This window comes from Mauremys reevesii, linkage group 2 (assembly GCF_016161935.1).
Source record: "Mauremys reevesii isolate NIE-2019 linkage group 2, ASM1616193v1, whole genome shotgun sequence".
Taxonomy (NCBI): Eukaryota; Metazoa; Chordata; order Testudines; family Geoemydidae; genus Mauremys; species Mauremys reevesii.
The window spans coordinates 256,008,993-256,033,259 of record NC_052624.1 but is presented as its reverse complement, the minus strand read 5'-3'; the positions used below and the strand labels follow the sequence as shown (position 1 = coordinate 256,033,259).

At 41.0% G+C, this 24,267-nt stretch overlaps 1 long non-coding RNA gene across 1 annotated transcript; it reads right to left on the bottom strand.

Annotated features, from left to right (window-relative positions):
- Positions 1-450: 450 nt before the first annotated feature.
- Positions 451-20,300, bottom strand: LOC120396911. The gene is made up of 5 exons (XR_005593525.1): positions 20,245-20,300; positions 17,698-17,794; positions 2,994-3,182; positions 1,400-1,502; positions 451-533 (listed from the first exon to the last, which is right to left on the bottom strand). It is a non-coding gene; the product is annotated as an uncharacterized LOC120396911 (long non-coding RNA).
- Between the last annotated feature and the right edge of the window lie 3,967 nt (positions 20,301-24,267).

The following is a 24,267-nucleotide window of genomic DNA, read 5'->3' as shown; positions in this document are numbered from 1 at the left end:
TCGAAGTGTCTATTAAATTTCTGAGTAAAGACTTCAGGATTTGGACCATAGTTACAGCTGAAATTTTTTTCCATTATAAGTCCCTGTTTTCAGCAGAATGTAACTTTCTCATTCCCCCTCTATACCCATTGGGGTTGAACTTTTCATTGCTTGGGTCTAGCTCAAAAGTGATTGATTTCCATTTCTTCTCCTTTGTCTTCTTTATTTGAGGAAATTCTAATCAAGTAATTTTCAGCTAAGAAGAACATGCTTCCCCTTTTATTAAATTCTAATCATGCTTTTTTTAGTCACAACTATAGCAAACCAGGCTGAAGTTTGAAAGTTGAGATGCCCTTGCTAAGTGTGAGCGGGCAGGGGATTAAAAATAAGTTACATGTGACTGAACATCCTTTCTGGGCATGCTTACTGGGCAACTGTGAGGACTTCTATGCAGAGTCCAGTGAAGCCCTCCCCTCACTGATGGCCACACGTTTTCTTTCTGCTCAGCCCGACAGGTCCAGGACTGCTGCTCTTAGGCTGCTGTGGGGAAATGTCTGCGTGAAGAAGATTGTAAATGTCTCATTAAAACCACACAACAAAATCCTCAAAAAAAGTAACCTAGCCTTATCAGGGAGAGGAGAAAAAATCACAGGAGCTAAATACAATATTAATAAAACACTGAGGGTACAGTCAACATTTTAAAAGGTCAGTAAATGCAAGCGATAATATTCCTACACCTCTGTTTTAACTCAGCCTCATTGCAAATGCTGTATATTTTATTATATAAATGTAACAACATCAATAAACAAATATATCAGGTTACTCATTTTACAAGGAAAACTGAAACAAAATGCATGACAACGTTAATAGCGTGGTAGGAACATTCACTTTTCCATTTCCTTTTTCAATTTCAACTGTTGCATCTTAATGTTGCATTGCTGTAGTTTTTTGCAGTTATTTATTCACTTCAGTTATAGGTTTTATGAAATATTTACTGGATATTTGTACTTTGTAGCAGTTCCCTATCATAGCAATATTGTTTTTTTCCTACACTTTCACTCTCTCCTAGACTATTTGTATCTTTCTTCCCACCACCTGATTTCCAGATTCCCCAGCTGTCCTTTCAGCAGCATTTTGTGGCCCAGCAGACAATTCCAGCTTTCACAGAAGCTTAATTTGATGCTCGTAGCCATCAGCCCTATTGAAGACAATGGGTCTCATTATGTTCATAGACATAAGCACCTCCATACGAATTTGCAGGACTGGGACCTAAATTTGGAATATTGTACAGCTCCTCATTTTGTGTGCACACAAGAAGGCAAGTTTAACATGTCTGAAAGGACCAGAAACTTATGAAAAGGAAGGTGGTGTTCTGAGGAGAGGAGATAATTAAAACCTGTCATGTATTCACTGTTAATACCTTATGGGGACTATGCAAATCTTTCAGCTGTGATTAGCTATTCTATTCTCTCTGCTAGGATTGGCTCCAGTAATCAGAATGTTGAGGTTTTCATTCCATTTGGCTGAATAAAAGGGAAACAAAATGAAAGAAATAAGGCTGTCAAACTACTGAAAGGGAAAATGCTTTAAAGATACTTTTAAACCCGTTTGGCTTATTTCCATGCTTCAGACCTGATGCAACTTCTGTTGAAGTCAATGGAGTTTTGTCACTGACTTCAGTGACAGTATAATTGTGCCCTTTCTCATATACCTCTGCCCCACCATCTCATCATTCTTCATTCATTATAGGCCCGGAAGGCTTTTGTTCAAAATATATATTTGGTTTTCCATTGGGAGAATCCTAGCTACTCCATTCCAGTTTAGTTTTGAAACAAACTTTAACCAGATGAATAGAAATATAGGGCTAGAATGACCTTGAGAGGTTATCTAGTTCACCTCCCTCACTGAGGCCAGATTAAGTATATTGTGGACCATTTCTGACTGGTGTTTGTCTCACCTGCTTTTTAAAACCTCCAGTGATGGGCATTCCACAACCTCTCCAAGTAACCTGTTCTAGTGCCTAACTATCATTATAGTTAGAACGTTTTCCCTACTGTCTAAATATATTACCATTTGTCTGGGTAGAAGAACCTTGCAGAGCAGTAGAGAAGGAAAAGAAGTGTGAAAAGGAGACCAGAGAGAGAGAGAGAGAGGAAGGAAAGTTAGGAGGAATAGGAAGAGAGATGAAAGGGAGAAGGGCTAAAATAAACAATCTGTCATCCCTTTCAAAGCTCAGTTTTTTATTGCAAGATTTTTCCTTCTTTTTAATTTATAATATTAATATTGGATCTGATGAAAATGCAAGAAATTTTCTTGAAAAAATGTTATTTCAAATGTCAAAGTTTCAAAATTTTGGGGCCATACTAAAAGCTGCCCACAAAACAACAACAAAAAGTGGGAAAGATTTTTGAAAAAAAAATCAGAAGTTTTGCACTTAACTTTAAATGTGTTCTTTAGTCCCATTGAAGTCAAATTGTAGTCAATGAGACTTAAAAGTGTGCTTGAAATTAAGTGCTTTGCTGAACTGGGGTCTACATCAGGTCAAGAATTCAACACAAGAATAACATTAGACCATGTGAATAGAGGGAGGAAGCACTTTAAGTTATTTACCTATTTGCATTTAGTGATAACTTCACAATTAACTTAATAAAGAGCACTGGAAAGGGGTGGTTCAATTATGGAACAGGTGGCTGGTTGCTGCAAGTCATTATAATCTAATCACTGTTGAGTGGCCTCTGTTAAATGAATTGATAGGCCATGTGATTTAGGAGGCTACGTTCCCTAAGTTATAGTTTCATAAGCTATTCAGGCATTTAGGACCCTATGTCCCATTAGCTTTAAATGATAGTTAGGCCCCAAAGCAATTTAAACGAAGAGTAAAATTTTCTAAATTGCCTATTTCGGGCAGGTGTTCATGGCACAGAACCCACCACCACAGTAGGTACAGAGCAGTACTCTTTTTGACAATTTCAGCAAGGAGAACAAGAACTGAATGAACATGGAGACTGACTTACTCTCCCATTCCTAGAATCACCATTCCAGGTCAGGGTTAAGGCACATTTAATTTGATTAAGTGCCGAGCACCCAGAAATTCCATTGAAGTCAGTGGCAGCTGCGAGTGGTCAGCATCTTTGAAAGTCAAACCAATTGGTGGTCCAAGTGAGGTGGAATCTTGCACTGCTGATGCCAGTGGTATATCTTTTCTGTGGACAAATACAGGACTTTAGTCTCCTAGGGTGGCAATTAAGCACTTTTCATTAACAATATATAAATCAAAACCAAAACCACTGGTAATTTTCAAGGAAAGACCATGGCCAAAATTTTCAAAAATAGGATCCTAAAGTTAAGCACCCAATAAGTGCATGATTTTCCAATGGGCTGAACACCTAATAGCTCCCATCGAGGTCCCATTCAGTTGCTGGGTGAGTGTTCAGCTCTTTTGAAAATAAGACCACTCGTACTGAGCACAAATCATGCGACTACTCATTTGCTTAAGTGCTTTGCTAAACTGGGCTGGCATGCTCATCACCTTGCAGGCGTGAGTCCATATTTAGTTGCCAATTAAGTATTATTTGTATAGCAACAATATCTAGAAGCCTCAGTCATGAACCAGGACCCCATTGTGCAAGGCATTGAACAAACACAGAACAAAAAGGTGTCCCTGTATTTGGGCTCCTCTTTCCAAAAATCATGGCTAGTATTACCAACGAGATTTGTAATGAATACAAATTGAGTTTCCCAAATATTCTGCTCATGAAAAATTGAGGTTGCAGACACATTTTTTTCTCACTGGAAATGATCACAGATTTGTAAGTGAACAATGCTTCGTGTGTGTTAGTCTGGCTAGCCGGCACCACTTGCCTTGAAAGATCTTATGTGTCCTATCACAGAAGTAGGTTGGGTTCTGCTGTGGGCAAATCCTGCAAATAATCCTCCCTGCCTTCCACAGCTGCTGTTTTCAGGGAAATGAAAACATTTTGTGGATTCCATGAATTACAACGATATAATCAAACAACCACAAAAGCATTAAAAATTAAATGCAGCTCTACCTTGAGTTTCATTTTCTTTTCAGAAGGTCCCCATAGTATTGTCTGCACTGGTATTAACCAACAGCAAATAACCTTATCGAGCTATTACAAGCTGCATTTCTCTCTGTCTGACAATGATGACCCAGCTGCATCATCTAAAGATGTCAGTTAAAAAGTAAAAACTGGCTATTACAAACGACCCAGTGAATACTATTTTCCTGTTACAAATTCTGCATCAAAACTAGGGGCTAGTCTACACTTACCAGCCGGGTCGACGCGGTGAGTTCGACTTCTCGGAGTTCGAACTATCGCGTCTAATCTGGACGTGATAGTTCGAACTCTGGAAGCGCCGGGGTCGACTTCGGTACTCCACCACTGCAAAAGGCGGTGGCGGAGTCGACCTTGGAGCCGCGGACTTCGATTCCGCGGCGTGTGGACGGGTGAGTAGTTCGAACTAGGGTACTTCGAATTCAGCTACGCTATTCACGTAGCTGAACTTGCGTACCCTAGTTCGACCCCCGCTCTTAGTGTAGACCTGCCCTAAGTAATTACTTGGCTGCAGTGATACTTTGTCCCTGGAACAATAAGCTTGCAGACATTTAGCAACAGCAGATTACAATAATGTTTTCATATGGGTTTGATATTGGATGTTGTTAAAATAAATCACTGAGTCTAGACTGTAATTTAATGACAATTACTATAAACTGTTTCATGTGTTTTGCTTCAAATAAAGGTGAATGCATTTGATTGTCCTCAAAGGGAAGGAGGTTAATTCTGATTCCTCTCATTGTAACTGTAAGAACTGATTTGAAAGAAAAGTATAAACAGGATAATTTTTAGAACCGTACAAAACCTCCCTTAATATACTAGTACTTTACACTCATCAGGATGTCAAAGTGCTTTGTAAACTGTTAATTAATTACCCCATCACTGCTGTGACTTGGTCAATATTATTATATCCATTTCACAAATGGGTAAACTGAGGAGAAAGCATTTACCCAACATCACACAGCAAGTCAGTTGCACAGCGGGAAATGGAACCCAATGGGCAGATGCTCAGCTACTGTAAATTGTCACTGATGTCAATGGAGCTATGGCAATTTATACCAACTGATGTTCTGACTGTCCCCAGCAATCCTGAGTCCCAGTCCCCTGTTTGAATAATTAGGCAAAATAAATTCTTTGAGTTCTGTGTAAACCTTCACTTTATGACTGACTTGCCAAGATTTTTTTCCACAGAAGAACAGAAAGTTGCCATTTTAAAGTTAATATTTCCAGATTTGACAAGTATTTTCCTTGTTTATTAGTAGTTAGAATACTTCAGAATCTATGAAACCCTTCACCATAGGCTCATTCAAAAAGGACTAAGCTAATTATGTGTAGGAAACATATGATTGCACCTACAAAGAATTCAACATAGTATTATGCTAAGTAAACAAAGACCAAGCTCTCAAAAGTGAAAGAATACATTTCAATTCTCAATAAAGTTCTGATTTCCTTTCATTCCTCAGCGAGTGCAAAAATCTTCCCAACCCCCATGTGTCTGGCTCTCCCATTGTGGCTTATCTCTCACTGCAGAGCCCTCCAAGGTGGATGAACCTGTTTCAAAATAAAAAACCTAGACAGCTTCTGAGATTTTATCACACACCGTCATGAACACTGAATTCCCATTCTTATGCCCCCCCAAACCCGCTCTCTTAAGCCTCCTTGTAAATTCAGGCCCCTCCTGGTTGTAGCTTTCTGATGGGCAATGAATGACATGGCAACATCATAACATAAAATGGATTTATAGAAACCACCAGGCATTAACAAACTACCAGTTCTGAAAAGCTTATCTTTCTTTTCAAAGATATCATCTATTGCTCATTCCCTCAGGAAGGTCAATGTACATCAGAGATGAAAATGAATGTCCACATATGAATTACCAATCAGAAGAAAGAAAAAGCAGGATGCCAATTTCTAACTGTTTTTTATAATAAATCACAGTAAAAATAGTAACATCGCTGGCAGGGACCATGAGATTTGCAAATAAACCTAATATACATTCCATAATAGTGAGTGACTGCTCAGAATCAGCATCTACATCAGCATGGGAACTTTCTGCCTCTCCCTGGAAAATCTCTTCTTCCCACCCCTCACTGATCAAACAGAGCAAAACATTGGACCAAACCTTTTAACCTGTACAACATTACCTGTACAACATTATCATCCATCTATCTACATTAGGGTTTTGTACTGCTGCCCAGTCACCATAGAATCTGAGCACCTTCCATGTAAAATGTATAGCAATAGTGAAGTTCCTAGTAGACTTCACATAGTCTCTCGCACTTCTCTCTTTTTGGGATCAAAACTCTGCTGGGGGAGGGTTTGGGATTTTGACGTTTTGTATTTTATTAATTTACTTTAGTGCATGTATGCTTAGGGTGGTTGATTTGTTTCTGGATACCTTTTTATGGGGTTGGTTGCATAGGCGCCATCTTTGAGAGTTGCTGGGGGGTGCTCAATCCCCCACTCTGCATGAGGCCCTGCCCACTCTCCACTCCTTCCTCCAAGCCCCCACCCCCACCCTCCTCTTCCCACCCCCATTCTGTCCCCGCCCTCCCCACTCCCCCAAGTACACCCTTCCCTGGCTTCTCCCTCTCACTCCCAGCACCTCCTGAATGCTGCTGAACAGCTGATTGCAGTGGGAGGGAGGTGCTGGAGGCTAGGGGGAGGAGCTGGCTGCTGGTGGGTGCTGAGCACCCACTAGTTTTTTTCATGGGTGCTCCCGCCCCCAAGCACCCATGATGTCAGCGTCTATGGTTCGTTGAGGTTTTTTGGATAGAAGGGGGTATCCATGTTGAGAGTGTCATTCTTATGATATGCAGTGTAGTTGTGGCCATGTCGGTCCCAGGATATTAGAAAGACAAGGTGAGTGAGGTAATATCTTTTACTGGACAAGAAGAGCTCTGTGTGGCATGTCTCTCTCACCAACAGAAGTTGTTCAATAAAAGATACTACAGTAACTCCTCACTTTAAGTCGTCCCGTTAACGTTGTTTCGTTGTTACGTTGCTGATCAATTAGGGAACATGCTCATTTAAAGTTGTGCAATGCTCCACTCTTACGTTGTTTGGTTACACCAGAACTCCTGGATTCTATTCCTAGCTCTGCCATTGACTTACTCTGTTTTTCATGATTGAAGCTATCTGATACCAATGTATCACTGTAATTAAAAAGTGGAATAATATACTTTGCTCAATGTCTTTGATGGGAGTATCCCAAAGCACTTTATGAGCAATAGCTAATTATGCCTCACAAGACCCATTTGAGCCAAGGAGGAAGAATGTTGGCTAACCCACATAATTTCAAGCTATTGCTATTCCGATATCACTGTGCTTGCCTATTTATTTATTTATAAAATTTACTTTATACCTTCCTTTTGGCCTGCCCCTTGGGGCCTAATATAGAACTGTTCTTTACCTTTGTCTGTAATTGCTAAACTCTAAGGCAGGAGTTCTTAGACTTTTGTACTGGTGACCCCTTTCACACAGCAAGCCTCTGAGTGTGACCCCCCCTTATACATTAAAACACTTTTTCATATATTTAACACCATTATAAATACTGAAGGCAAAGCAGGGTTTGGGGTAGAGGCTGACAGCTCACGACCCCCCATGTAATAACCTCGTGACCCCCTGAGGGGTCCAGACCCTCAGTTTGAGAACCCCTGCTCTAAGGTTTGTAGGTAGGGTATTTGCACCCTTTCATTCCTGTCGGCCTTAAGGAAGAATTCTCCTTTGTTTATCAGAGGTGTGTGAGTGTATAACAGAACTCCAAGAACAAGGGCTAGAGCTTGTAAAGTCTTGTGCTTGGAGTAGCAATGCATGCCTCCAAACTGCTATCCAGAACATGCTGCCATACATCTAAAAGATCTGGTGTATTACAACAGTCACTGACTGCACTGAGGTCAGTTACAATATAATAATTGCATACACATCCCTAAGTGTTCACAAGAACTTAGGGATGTGTATGCAATTATTATATTGTAAATGACCTCAGTGCAGTCAATGACTACTTAATACACTAAATTAACACTCATAACTGGAAAAAATACTCTAGATTTCATTTTGGAGTTTGTTAAAAGCTTCTGCCCATATAAGACTATTTTAGAATCACAACAAGACATTCCAGGATGTGTGTCATTTCCACTTCTGAGAAGGATGAAGTCACTTGGCCTTTGCTCTTGTGCTTTCCAGCACACCCGAGGAAAGTAATATCTCATCACGAGCCAGATCCTGTAACGTCTTCTTTCTTAATTACCACTTTAGCTTTGCCAAACCATATTAACCCCTATTTAGCGAGCATACTGTTCTGGTCCCTGAGGTGCCTGGAATAAGATAACCTTTAAACATTCTTATTGTTAAGATATACTTACCTGATATATTAGACAATCCCAGAATGAATGATTTCAATCTATCCAGTAAATAATATATGTTTAGTATCTGAATGCTATTTCCCTTTAAATTTCCTTTATATAAGACCAAAACAGTAAGTTTAAAAAACGTTGAAGTTGTGATAAAAATTAACAAAAGGCAGGAAACTCCAAGACCATCAGAATATTCTCAGGCACAATCAGTGCTGTCCCCCAATCCTTTTCATTCTGAATACTTCGCTGAATGTGGGATGGTGACATCAGAATGGGTGGGAGCCCAGGATGAGGGAGCAGAACCAATAGCAGTAAAGGGAGGCTGTTTGAACAGTTACTGAACTTGATAGCCAACAGGCTGCAGACCCCAGTGCTAGTACCTGCATCTGCAACAGTGCTAGTGGACTCTCCTCCACGCTATCACTTCCTGCAGACAATGGAACCTCTGAAAACAATCATGGGGTGCGCCATGAGTCCAGAGGTAGTGCTAGCACACTGGCAGCCCTGAGCAGAAATATCCCCACCCCACCCCCAGCACATAAGAAAAAGCAAATGGGGTGGAGGCTTGAGCTGCTCAGGATCCTAAGCAATTGCTTAGTCTGCTTCTGCCTAGTGCCGGCCCTGAATGAGTCTGTCCCTGCACTTCTGAAATAGAAGTGTGCATGGGCAGATATACCCTGTGTGACGTTGCAGTCTATATGATTTTATAAAAATATGCTAATGAGTGAATATAATGTAACTGGAATATGCTTCATGCAAAACGTCTCTTGTAAGGTATCATTACAAAGCTTATAATCTACGGAGTGTGTTCATCTTATTTCTATAAATGTATCACTCTTGTATCTAAAACTAGAAATATGAACTATAACTTTGAGAGCCATCATGAGGAATCCCCTAGCTACCACCTGAGCTGGAACAAGGGCTGTACCAGGGGAAAGGATTGTGCCAGACTAGGAAGGCATCCAGTCTGTGAAAGAAACGTACTGAAACATCTTTCAGGGTGAGATATTATCTGTACTCAATTGTATTATTGTATTAGGCTTAGATTTGAGTGTTTTATTTTATTTTGCTTGGTAACTCACTTTGTTCTGTCTGTCACTACTTGGAACCACTTAAATCCTACTTTCTGTATTTAATAAAATCACTTTTTACTTATTAATTAATCCAGCGTATGTATTAATACCTGGAGGGATGGCAAACAGCTGTGCATATTTCTCTATCAGTGTTATAGAGGGTGAACAATTTATGAGTTTACTCTGTACAAGCTTTATACAGGGTAAAACGGATTTATTTGGGTTTAGACCCCACTAGGAGTTGGGCATCTGAGTGTTAAAGAGAAGAACACTTCTGTAAGCTGCTTTCAACTAATTCTGCAGCTTTGGGCCGAGTAATTCAGACCCTGGGTCTATGTTGGAGCAGACGGGCATATCTGGCTCAGCAAGACCCGGGGTCCCGTGCTGGCAGGGAAAGCAGGGGCAGAAGTAATCTTGGCACATCAGTTGGCAGCTTCCAAAGGGGGTTCTGTGGTCTAACCCATCACACCTTGTTCACTCTACCCCTGTGCAATTGTGTGGTAGGGAGAACAGGTATGCTGGCAATGTGCAATTCCATTACCAGGGAGATTGCACTGATTGGTGTCACTGTTAGTAACAAGTGCAACATGCAATGAAAACTGTTTGCACACTTTACTTATTGGCAATTGGGATGCCTATATTGCTTTTTAATAAATGATCTTTTAATAAAGATTTTTTTTTTACTCTAGGTTGGGGTGGGAGTGCTTGGAAAATGAAGAAACAATAAGTTTTATCCAAAGCTCTTAAGAGAGTCTCTCAAACTCTTAAAAATCACATAAAATCAACAGCAAACAGAAAAATTGGTACATATACTATCATAATACACAGCATCACATCTCCCTATGCAACACAAAGATATGGGTACACATGGCATCCCTTACTTTCCTTGCTCTTCTGGACCCAGCTCCAGTGATCAGAGATGCACTTTTTGTTTGCCTGAACCAAGCCTGTAAACCAACACTGTCTTGAACCACTCTTGGTGAAACCCTCTCCCTTATCCTCACATATGTTGTACAGTGCGCAGCATACCCCAATAACAGGAATGTCATTGGAACACTGGTATCCAAACAGATTTGTGGACAGCACCATCTTGCCTTAAGTTGGCCAAATGCATATTCCACCACTGTCCTGCAACTGTTCAGTGTGTGATTAAACTTTCTCCTGCCAGGTGCTCGTATATCAGGGTACAACTTCATGAGCCAGGGCAGCAGAGGGTAGGTTAAGACCCTAAAATAACAGTGGGAACAGACATCCCATCAGTATCCATATTATCTGGAGGGAATAAAGACCTTTCTTTTCCAAACACGTAAATGCCATATTACCTGAGAACCCTAGCATCATGCACTCTGACAGCACATCCCACATTGCTAGGGCCCTACCAATTTCACGTGTCACAGACCATGAGATAAGCCCTTCTCCATGTAATCCAATCTCCCTGTGCTCCTGGCAGCAGCCCAGCTGAGGGTGCCTACCTGGAGCCGCTCTCAATGGGGAGATCAGATCCAGCTCCAAAGGTGGGATTTTCCCAGGGAATGCCTTGCTGCTAAATCAGTGGTTCTCAAACTTTTGTACTGGTGACCCCTTTCACATAGCAAGCCTCTGAGTGCGACCGCCCCATATAAATTAAAAATACTTTTTTATATATTTAACACCATTATAAATGATGGAGGCAAAGCAGGATTTGGGGTGGAGGCTGACAGCTCGCACGCCCCCCCCATGTAATAACCTTGTGACCCCTGAGGTGTCCCGACCCCAAGTTTGAGAACCCCTGTGCTAAATGATGAACTAGCAATGGGCTGATCCCTCAAGGGTTAACACATTGTTGTTAATGTAGCCTCTCACTCTACAAGGCAGCAGGAATGGAGGGGACGGGAGATAGCATAGTAGACAGAGACAAACACACACCTTGTGTGTCTGAGAGAGAAAAATGCACGCTGCCCCTTTAAGTAAGCTGACCCACTCTTAAGTGCATTGTCTTTTTAAGTGGATCAGGAAGTTGAGACAGCAGCTGCTGCCCCAGGCCCTCTGTCTCTCTCCATCCCCCCACTCTGCTCTATATGGAGAAGAAGGGGTAAGCAGGGTGTAGGAGCAGGGGGGAGGAGGACACCCTGACATTAGCCCCACCCTTTCCCCCCCCCCTGCACAGCAAGCAGGAGGCTTGGGGAGCAGCTCTAAGGCAGAGGGCAGGAGCAGCACATGGCAGTGGGGGGAGGGATAGCTGCAATTGCTAGCCTGCTGGCAGCTGCTGCACAGGGAATTTAGGGGAGCAGGGAGCTGGTTCCAAGCCCCTACCAGCTAGCTGCAATGGGCTGCTCTTCCTGCAAGCAGTGGACAAAGCAGACGGCTGCCAAACGACGTTATAAGGGAGCTTTGCACAACTTTAAACAAGCATGTTCCCTAATTGATCAGCAACGTAACAATGAAACAATGTTAACCAGGATGACTTTAAGTGAGGAGTTACTGTACAGGCTTTAGTTTTCTATTTTGACACCCTAAGAAAACTTGTTCAGAGGGGACGGACAAGTTCTCCCAGAATACACAGAGGAAAAATTCCTAGAGCAGCTCGAATTAGTAGGATGTTGAGAACCATAGTCCCAGAAATCCTAGTGCCTAAATAAGGTTACTGCAGCATGAGGGTGAATAAAGCTACATGAGCATAACTTCAGAGCAGCTTTGCAGGATGGATGCTTGCAGGTGGGCTTAGTGCCTGGTGCCCATATCTGTGAGCCCAGACCTACGTAAATTCTATAGTGAAGATGTGGAGCTACATTTGGCACAGAAACCTGGCTGACTGGCTAGATTATTTCAATGGCAACATTTTGAACAGACTAATGGAGATGAGGCAGGTGTCTCAGACGCTACAGTGAAAGTGGCTGCAGTAATTGAAACAAGAAAGACATGTTTTGGGAATGCATTTATGAAACAGGAGAGTGAGGAATGGGCATAATCTGGAGATGCTGAGGAGAGAAATACAGTAAGATATAGTGAGAGCATCGGTGTCGGGGGAGGGAAAGAGAAGGAGGAGGCAGGGAGGAATAAACTTATACTGAGGACGTGAGCATGTGGGACATAACTGTGCCAAAGGTAATGGAGAAGAGAGAAGGCAGCCAAAGTGGGATGGGAGGAGGGAAGGTGAGGAGCTCAGATATAGCTATAGTAAGTCTGAGTTGGTAGCAAGACAGCTAGGAAATGATGTCAGAGAGAAAGTGATGTTAGTCTGAACAGGGATGGAAGGCAGATCTGGGAGTCAGTGATAGCTAACAGGAGAATGGAATGGATGAGGTCAGTGAGGGATAAGGTGTGCAGGGAAGTGGAAAGTGCCAAGAAGAATCCCTGTGAGACCTCAATAGATAATATTAGGCAATTTAAGAAGAGAATCAGAAGAGGACAGAATCTCTGCAGGGGAAATTTCGACCAAGAGAATGATCAGCTATGTTGAAGCCAGATGGTAGTTCAAGAAGGATGAGTGCAAGAGTAAGGCCATGCAATGTGGCCAGGAAGAAGTCGCTGATAACTTTGGCGCGTGCTGGGGTAGAAGCAGATTGTAGGGAATGAGGACAGAGTAAATAATGCAGGGGAAATAAATACAGCATTGCAGACAATACAGTCAAACATGTCACTCAATTATATTTCTTCAATATAAAATGGACAGTCATCCAAAATAAGGTGCATTGTGGCTGACTCCATATGAAATTAAATGGGACTTGATTGTTTCTGGAAAGCAAGTCCATTCTTTGTAACTAGCAAAAATGACAGGGAACCTAAAATGGTGGGGTCGGGTAGGATGGGGAGGGGTGGGAGAGAAAGAGGCATGCTTAAATGTGTTAATAAATGAGCTAACAATCATTTCATTAACTTCTGACACAGATGTGACTATACCAGGCAAGACATCATGTTTACTGAAACATAATGGTTTCTGATACCTATTACTCAATGGCAGAAACAGCAGCTGGACCCCCTGGAAGCTACAATGAATTATCAAGGTTTTGTTGTTGTTGTTGTTTTATTTTGTTTTTTGCTTCACTTTGAAGACAGCAATTCATTAAATCATGGAGTACAAAAGAGTGAGAGAACCCATAACTTTACTTTTAGAAAGTTTGGGATATAGTAGCCAGATGTAAAGTATTATTCCCTTTGGCTCCAGATCCGAGGATTCTTCATGTTCCCGCCGTTTATTTTGTTTCCTGTGTTGGGTCTGTGTACTAATCTATTATCTCCCAAGACCTGGGAAAGATAACTGGCTGCCTTTCAGTGGGTAAAGTTATCACTGGGTAAAACAAAATGGATTAATAGCAATTGGAGAGAATTGAAATGAAGTCTACTGAAAGCTCTCAGTTACTATTTTTATGGTGAATGAAGTGTTAGGTCATGAAATCTACACTGGAATCAGACACAATGAGGACACCCTAGGTCTCTTAGTTGACAGAGTCATAATTCACGTTTAAGAGTTCAAACATATGTGGGTACTCAGCACTTCTGAAAATCAGGTCTTCAGCACTGAAGGACATTTTAATGGAGAGCTTAGAAAATTATTACCTCATTGTGTCACTTGTTAGTTCAGAGGCAGATGTTCCTTTCAAACGTAGGTTAAAATGGTAGGCTTTTCTTTGGATAAGTCACCCCAGTTTGAATTGATTCTAATAGCCATTTGGCTGGTATCTGGAGTGAAAAAGCTTCACACAAAGGATTCATGGATTTTCTTTAAATTGTGCTTATCTTTTTTGCTTTGTTATGACGGAGCAGGTCTAAAAATGGTATTAGTTCTACATGAAAACATTCAAACAGAATAAAAACTGAAACATTTTTGGTTTTTGGTTCCCCGCCCCTTTTCTCTCCCTATTTTTGACAGAAGGGAGGGTGGGGAGAGGCAAAACAGGTGACTGCACCCTCTATAGAAATAAGCATAGGTTTGGGATACAGGAATTCCCAAGTTCTAAGCAGGGACCTGACAGTGACTTGTGAGTAGCATTGGGCAAACCATTGCACCTCTCTGGCTCAGTTTCCCCTGCTCTAAAAAGGGAATAATACTACTAACCCACTTACCTCATAGACTTGTTATAAGCGTTACTTAATGTTTGCACTGTGCTTTAAACACTGAGGCACTCACCCAGAGCCTAACTTTGCTCCCACTAAATTCAAGGCTAGAACACCTTTTGATGTCAGTGGAATCAGACCTAGAACATTCTTGAGGGCTTTTGAAAACCCGACTCTTAAAATTCAGTGCAAGTGTTAAGTATTATTACTGTTAGCCAAGATTTTCAAAAGTAACTGTGGTTTTGAGTTTCAGTTTGAGACCTAAAAGGGGCTTGATTATCAGACAGTGTGGATCACCCACCCTCTGATAATCAGGCACCTAAGGTGTCTTAAGATAGGCTTCCCAAAATTCAGGTACCAAAAAATCAAGATTTTGAAAATCTTGGCTATGATCTTTCACATCATTTACAGGGAATTATGTTCAGGGTGGGATTTCCAAAGACACTTAAGCACAAATACCATTGAAAGTCAGCAGAAGTAGTACTGCTGGGTAGAGCTGAGTAAAATTTGTTGCCCAAAACTCCTTTTCCTTGAAAACATGCAGATTTGCTGATTTCTTTCGGTCAAAAAAAATATTGTTTTGGGTCAAATGCATTTTTTTGTACTTTTCAGTTGGCCAAAATTTAAAAATGTCACACATGGAGTTAATCAGGAACAACTCCAGGTGTACACAAGTACTTCGGTACTTTTGAGAATCCTAAATCCTTAAAATAGTGTTAGATGTTACAGATTACTTCCTTTCTCAGCCCCTCAAGTGCACTGGGAACTGCACATTTGCAATTTAATTAAACTGGCAGTTTAGTTCTGAAAATGTATAAAGATAAAATTTTAATTTCCTGTCTGCTTTTTATCATTTTAAATACCATATAATTTAGATAACTTTGTGTGTTGTCTAAATTTAAGATGTATCACAAATGCAGCTGGAAAGAAAGAGTTAAAAAAAACAACACCACAACAGAGCATAAAAAATAATAAAAGTGTGCATTGGAGATAAATTGTAAAGGACAAGGGATTGACCTATTTTTCTGTGGAGAAGTGGGAGGTTAATGTGTAAATTCATGATGAATAACTAATGGTTATGAAATCTTCTGATTATCACAAATAAGTGTATATTCATAGCGGTGTAATATGTAAATATTTTTTTAATGTACACAGTGTCATTTTAAATGTCAAAATCTTTAAAATTATAATTGAGGCTTGTATTTTATTAATTATATTATCCTGAGGCTTATAGGGTTGCAATTACCCCCTGAGCAATATGTAATAATGGTTTACTGTTCAGAATCACAAATGAAATATCCACAATTAAACCATATAACATATAACTGGAAAGCATATAACATCTGGGTGTCCAGTAAACTCCATATCACTCAACCAACAGTTGGCTGATGCTTCTACAAGTTAAACCTCACTAGCTTCTGCAAGTAGGAAGTACTATTTAATATTTTAAAGCTATGTTGAATATGGCAGAGAATATAAACAGAGGCCATAAGGGTATAAGTAGCAAATTCAGATTCTTTTTTGCCATTTATATAACATATGAAGCAGGGTAGTGGTTGTTATTTAAAAACAAAAGAAAACAAACAAAAAAACCTGCTACCAGTAGACAAGAGTCTAATGTAGTAAACAATGTCCTATTTGTAATGAGTTTCACTTCAAATTACAATACAAAGTACGCAAAGTGGATGAAGCTAGCTGACTAGTTCCAAGTTTTCTTAGGTCAAATGTTTTTCCTCTTACCAATGGCTTTCACTTAATGCAAACTAAACCTGTGGCAGATGCCCAACCTAATGCTTAAATTATGTAATTTTCCAAAAGTAATGTCAAGTCCTGTTGCTGTTTCTCTAATATGGATTGATTAGACTGAGTGTCAGAACTCTATTAAAAACATCTGAAGATGGAGAATGCCTGGGGAAAGTGGGTACATCAGCAGAAACATTAATATTTTCTTTCAAATGGAGAGACTAATTTTGTTGATACTGCACATTTCTCTGTGCTAGAATGGATTGGATAGAATTTCAGACTCTGAGAAAATATGAACACGTATGTTTTGCTGCCTAGTCACTTTATAGGTCTTTATTGCCCTATCTGGAGTGTGTGTGTGTATATATATCTCAGTATTGATGTATGTGAATGTTGACTGTAGTTGCTGTGTTCGAGGTAAATATATAAAATACATTTACTGGAAGGCTGCAATGTAACATTGCTTTATTACTTAGGATTTACACTAGTAACACACAAGAAAGCAAGAACAGAGAAAGACAAAGCAGGCTGCTCCCTAAAACAGAGAGACACAACTCACCCTACCTTACTCTAGGCTGGCTCTCTGCAGACTTACTCTGATCACAAGTTTCCTTGCAGAGCCCCCTGCTTGCAAGCAGAACCAGGAAATCTCCCCGCGCCCTCTTTCTCCCCAACTCTTCAAGTACTGACTTGCAATTCCAAACATAGTCCTTAACACATCACAGAGTGGAAGTTTATCTGGATGGCCAGTTTACCAACTCATGTAAGTTAGTATTCTGATTTCAACAGAACTATGCCAATATACATCCAATGAGGACATGGCCTAGATACTAAGCAAGAGACCAAAAGTAGGACACTATGCCTGAATCCACAGAATGAAGTGCTCACTAGAGTTTACTTTTTCAAGCACAGAGACAAAGTTAACAAGCAGCCATCTTAAGGTTTTCTATAGCAATTATCACCATAGCACTTAAGTGTGTCCCAAGTCCCTACTGGACTTCTCTGTTCCTAGTTATAGGAAGTTTTATTTAGTCCTATGATGTGATGTCTTCTTAGATCTGAATTCTCCTAAGTAAGCATTTTAGAGTATTTTATTTAATAATGTGAGATAAAAAATGAGATGATTCTGAAATGTACAATCACCTCACACCAGTATTTGACAGAATTATTGCTAACTGACACTTAATGCCAGCTTTCATATTGCCATCCACTAATGTTCTCTTCTGTGGAATTCTCAGCCAGCCTGCTGCCAGGAAGCCTGACAATAAAACTTAAGTTTACACGAAAATAAACGATGACCAGCAAGTCTTCCTCTGAACTTTGGTACTCATCTTCTGGCCACAATCTCTAATGTTAATACCTAGAAAAGGCACATTCCACTCTCTGCACATGGAGCTATTAGCAGCACATATTAACCAATGGAGCTATCAGACCAACCTTTCTGCAGATGGAGTGATGGAGAGATGGCCCTGAGTTTTGGATTCTGCTTCAGATCCAGTGTTCAAGGGATTCACAATGAAGGCTTTGTTCAGGTCTGAGATGGAGCAATCCATCGGTGATGGCAAGAACCACGAAAACATGCACGTAGCCCCAGAGAAAGAGAGAGAGATGGAGAAACCAATTGCATAATGCACATGGCAGAGTTGAGTTCTTTCCTTTTTCTTCCCATATATTATAAAAGATACTGGGTACTCTTACTTCAGGGCAGTACTTTTACCATTCTGTATTTCTTCAGCAACAAGAAGAAGCCACGGTACTTCGTGGATGACTATTTACATACCTAAAGTTAAGTACTAGTGTAACAGCATTGGGGGCTACAATTTTAATCCACACTATTTTAACCCTTCTGCCAGGTGGAGTTAGCAGCAACAAGGGCCGGGGTCAATATCTAAGGGCTCCACTTAACAATACAAAACAGAACTGGCTCAAGCCCCCGCCCAGTTATCTGGGCAAGCTGACCACCTCTGGGTGTCTCTAAGGGAAAATATCTCCCCATGCACAAGCCCCAAATCTTTGTATAATAAAAGAAAACTTTTAATAAAAGGGAAAGGGAACCCAGCATTAATTTGAGAAAACACCACAACCACAATTCAAAAGCATGTGACCATGAGTAAACATTCACCCTGCAGTACATTGGGCAGGGATCTTTGATCCAGTTTCCCATGTTGCGGTGTGAAAGTCCAACAAACAAATGTCCCTTTAACACACCACTCCCCTTTCCCTCTGTGACACCCCACTGATAGGTGGTTGTCCTTGGTCAGTGAAGACCTGGGGTTCAGAGGTGCATTCACATGCGTCTGCCTCGCTCCCCTGAAAAGAATGGGGGATAAGCAATGGCTCTGCTGCTGCTATCTCTGCTGCCACTTGTGCTGTACTCTGCCACCACTCATCACTGCTGCTGCCGCTGTTATCTCTGCCATGTCCGCCACTTCCTGACGCTGTTATCTCTGCCACTGTGGCAGGGGTGGCTCTAGGATTTGTGCTGCCCCAAGCACAGCGGCACGCCGCGGGGGGCGCTCTGGCGGTCGCCGGTCCCGCGGCTCCGGTGGACCTCCTGCAGACGTGCCTGCAGAGGGTCCACTGGTCCCGCAGCTCCACTGGACCTCCAACAGGCACACCTGCGGATGCTCCACTGGAGCCACGGGACCAGCGGACCCTCTGCAGGCATGCCTGCGGGAGGTCCACTGGAGCTGCCTGCCGCCCTCCCGTGGAACGCTGCCCCAAGCGTGCACTTGGCACGCTGGGGTCTGGAGCCGGCCCTGCACTGCGGTCCGCTCACTGCTACCTCTGCTGCTGTTATTTATGCTGCCACTCAGCTCTTTCAGTATTATCACTACTGCTGCTTGCTGCTCACTGCCACTTCTGCAAAGCCAAATTCTGAGATTTGGCCACCTACCCCAGTTCTTAGTGATTTCATTGTCTTTCACTGCAATGCTGTCTCCATACCACATCTAAGACTTAGCCCCTAGACCTGTTCAGCAGTGATTTCAGCTCTAGTAATCATTGAACAGAAACAAGGACACTCAATGGACGTTAATCAGCTTTGTCTTTAAACACTGGAGAGGGGTCTAGGATTCTTGAGGCAGCATCCACACCATCAAGTAGGCATACCTGTCTCCACTCCCTTCTCATTTTAACTGGGGTTTGGCACCTCTATCCTCTGCTTAGCAAATGAGGTACAGTTTAGGGTGACCCCTTCAATCAGGGCATGCTAAGCACAGTACTGCTGCCCTTTACTCATACAGTAAGGAAAATATTTAATTACCCTGCATTCAGTGAATTGGGACCAAAAACCAGCCAAAATTGATCACTTTGACAAAGCAGCTCTGTCCGCTGAATAGCGAGGCAGAGTAGGTGAGTCCATACAAATACAGTCTTCTCCTGAAGTTTTTCCCCCAGGTTCATCACTAGATGTTAGGGGAGAGCTCATTCAGAACATAAGAATGGCCATACTAGTCAGACCAAAGGTCCATCTAGCCCAGTATCCTGTTTTTCGACAGTGGCCAGTGCCAGGTGCCCTAGAGGGAATGAACAGAACAGGTAATCATCAAGTGATCCATTCCCTGTCTCCCATTCCCTGCTTCTAGCAAACAAAGGCTATGGACACCATCCCTGCCTATACTGGCTAATAGCCATGGATGGACCTATCCTTCATGAATTTATCTAGTTCAGAGCCTGCTTATGCTATTGTTCAAATACAATATACAACTTCAATCAGCAACTTCACTGTTTTTGTATATATTGCTCAGACTATAAACAAATATGAGTGCATTTCTGCTCTACTTTGTTAGAAGACAATCTCCATTAAAAAGTGGGCTGGGGGGGATTATTTGTGCCCTTTCTTGCTGGAAGACTGGAGATTTCTTTCTTCTTGCAAATATTAGGGATGTGAAGGTTTGTTTTTCTTCTGCTTTCTGGAAGACTTTTTGGATGACTCAGACATATGGACTGGACATTTGAGGGGTTAAGGTATAGAATTCTTACCAAAGGGAACTTTTCCCCAAAAAAAGACAAAGAGTTTTCAACAGTCTGAATTAAAAGACCTCAGATACTATCCTTCCCAATTATTCAGGTTTCACTTTATTGGAGTCAGTAATTTTAGAATTCTACCAGTTCTCCAATCATACATACAGTCCGCCAGGGCACTCAAGGATTTTCTAATATCAACAGCAAGCAGAGAAAACATATTTTTTAAAAAATATCATATTAAAAAGCACAGGGCACAAGCCTAACTTTTTTTCTTTGCCAATCAACTTTAAACAAACAATTTTATCAGTCCCTTCAGTGGTCATTTGTCACATAATATGCCATTATCACATTCTGGGGTGCAGTCCAGACCAGTGAGGGACTATATCACTTCCTGCCCTGTAACCTTGAGTGACTCACAATGCTTCATTGATATAGTGATCCTCACAACTCACAACCAGCCTATCAGCATGCAGGTCATACCCAAGTGTCTGCAAGCTAGACAGCCTTGGTTCAGTAGCTCTGAACCCAGCAGCTTGTCTACAACCCCACGGCCCCACTTTGGTTTCTGCCAGGCTTGGTTACTAGTTGCAAGGTGACCCCAACACACTCTCAATCCTGATTTTTCCCTAAACTGTATTCTCTGCAATGCCCATCCCTTTCCTGGACAGTTCAGAGAAACAATATGGTTCATTTGCTCCTTTAAGGAGACAAAACACCAGTGTGCCGCATTTACCAGAGTTGACATTTGCTTTAGTATGAACACAGCACTGTTGGTTTAGATTAATAGTAAAGCAAGGTTATTAACAAGAGAAGATAGGATTTTAAGTGAGTTCAAAGTTAGAAATGGTTACAAGCAAATAAAAGTGAAAGCATGCCTCTAGAAGTCTTAAAATTTAATCTAGCAAGTTTTGGTTCAAGGCTTTGTTCAAGATGGGCCTTTCTCATGCACAACCTTCTGGCAAGATGATGACTGACACTCTCCTCGATAAGGATCTCTTCTAAAGGAACAAAGGCGCTGGTGCCTTTGTCTTCTTAGGTGAAAGAGATAAAGGGGCAGAAAACCCCAAATTCTTTTATCGTCCATTGAATCTTTGAAGTGGATTATTCTGAAGGTTATCCCTCAAAGTAAAGATTATTCAAGCAGTGAGGATGGCAACATGGACTCTGATGGCGAAGGAGGCTTCATGCTGTTTTTTCTCTCACTTGTGTTTGCTGAAATGCAAATTGTTCCATTTCCTGCCATCTCCTCCTCCTCCTGCTGTCTTGATGCCCTGGTTTATTACTTATATGCAAACAGAGGTAAACACACATTCCTTTGTTTAAGATAGACCTGTTTAGCAACTTTTGCCTAAGCAGGGCTGTCTCATTTTGAACAAGTAACATCATACAGGGGGAATTCATAACTTTACATATAACATTACCACATTTCACCATGATATCAACGAGTGAGTTATTAGTTTTCAAATGATACCTCACAAGGCACATTTTACACAAAGATTATTACAATAGTGTGTAGGGTATGAATACAGGGGTGCTTTGGGTCTTTGGGTCTGATTTTGCAAAATGATCTGCATGGGTGGGTGCTAATGGAGTCTCTTTTCAGAATAGGAGGCTTAGATACTGTAAATCCTTCCAAGGAGTCCCTAAAGAGAAATTGGACTTTTCCACTGTCTCCTCTCCAATATCAGCATCTCCAGATGTAGCACACTTCATATTCTTAACTTCAAAACAGCTGTCAAAAGTATGTGCCAGACACTCAACCATCATGGCATTCAGACAGTATTCCACATAACACAAGTGGCTAAGTAAAATTAATGGAATAACGACACACAATACTAAAAGAAAAATGTAATGGATTCACAGAATGGTGGCACACCCACTGACGTTACGGAATTTAGATCTTCTGTGGTTGTAATGTATTTAACAACAGAAAGCTCTGAAAATGAGAATGCCATATATTCAGATGTTGCAGTCTTTATCAGAGAAACAAAATCTTGATCTTCTACGTAATTTAAAGACAGAGCTTTTGACCATAAATTACCCTCAGCATTGAAGGATAAAATTCCACCCTAAAAGTCACTTCAGTTTACTTTAGTTATTTCTGAGGGTGCACAAATCATGAGTGATGAGGCATAGTGTGTAACTTGCAATTTTCACATAATGGTGTAAAAGATCCTCAAAAACCCTGGCTTCATTCAGAATTTGGAAGGATTTTACCAGTTACTAAATGCAAGGAGTGTTTATATTAAACTGTACTGGACCAGGTAGATTAAGGTGATACTTTTTATTAAACAAATATATAGATGCCAATATAAAATCTTTCATGTTAAAAGTGTCCCTTTTTAAGAAACTAGACAATGATTTCCATCTTGGCATATTTAAAAATGCCTTTTCAACTCTGTACTAGGGTACAGCTGTACCATTGTAAGTGACTCACACAGCAATGTATCGTAATATGTAATATGCTTGGTTCTGGCTAACAATCACAGAACAAAAACCTAGATTGCTCTAATCATGTGGTTTCCTTGTGGATATTTGTATATTTGCCAGATGCCATGACAGGACAGGCAAAGAGCATGAAGTGAAAGTCAGGTAAATATTGGGGACTAAGATTTGCATTGGACTGAGAAATAAACATCATCATGCCAAAGACTCTGCTCAGCAAATTAACTATGCAAATTGTGAAACCAAGGATGAACGTGACAAAACATTTCATTTCATAGACTTGCATTGTAATTCATTGGTTACACTGTATCAGAGACAACGAAGAAGAAAACTTATTGCCGGAGGTTCTCTGAATATTTTAAAATCTGGTTTGAAAAGATTTTGGTAGAAAAACAACAATGCATAAGCAGACAGAGGGAGGCCAGACTAAATGAATAATTGCCCTCTCTGGCCTTAAAATTCTATGAAAAATATGTCAGAAGTGGTCATATATTTCCAAGTACTTTGAGCTTTAACCTTTTTTTCTTTTGCCTCTACTGTGAGTAGTTGAAGTTTTCCTTCAGATTTTGCTGTGTATTTAAGTACATTGTTTTTGCTTTCTTTGTGACTTTTAAATCTCCATTTGTCCGTTACTATCCCTGAATTCATTCATCTAATTGTCTCTATTCCTATTATGTCACTCTCTCACTACTCATACATTATCTTACGAATTTTGTAAAACTTTCTTAATAAAAGATTTGAGTATAGAAAAACAATGTGTTTAATCACACGTGCTAATTAAAATAATATTGTAAGCTACTGTTCTACATGATTTTTTTTCTAACTCTGCTTTTTTTAAGTTGCTGGTTACCAGTTATTATCATTAAAACTTGTCCATTGCCCAACAAGACTACACAAACGCAGAGATTATAATAAAGTTTGGATAAACTTCCAAATCTGGGACAGTGGACACTTTGAGAGCTGACCTGCACTATCAGGAATCAGGGCCTCTAGCAGAGCCCGTTTCCAGGCAACCTACTGAGTACAGCTGGTCTGTAATGGGCTGTCTGATTGGCTACACTGCCTGATTGGTGGAAAGAGTCCGCAGACCAGCTTTTGATGCCTCAGCAGCAGCAGCAGTTTGGTAGCTTCTTAAAGAATTTGCCCATAGATGTGATAGTGTCTACCATGCCCTGCTTTACTCCAGGTGACTCAGCTCTGATTCCTGACTTTGGCTTTGACCGTTGGCTCTGTCATCTGACCTCTGACCCTAGACTCCTATTTCTGGCTACTCATTCCTGCTCTAACTATGAGGCTCCACTGTCCACATCCTGATCTCTGCCAAGCACTAGCACATCTGCTGTCAGTGACTTTTCATCCATCTTCCTGCTGAACATTCATAAAGGATACAAGTTGGGAATTCCTTATAGCTTATAGACCATCCTGATGCTCACCTTAATTCCTATCTGGTCTTACTAACTTCATCAGTTATTGAAATCCCTGAATTTCTCATGTTAAAGGCATCTTCCATGCCTAAGCGGACATCATCTCAGGTTTACTCAGGGTCACATGACCTCCACTGTAGCCATGGACCCATCCCAATTGGCTTCCAAC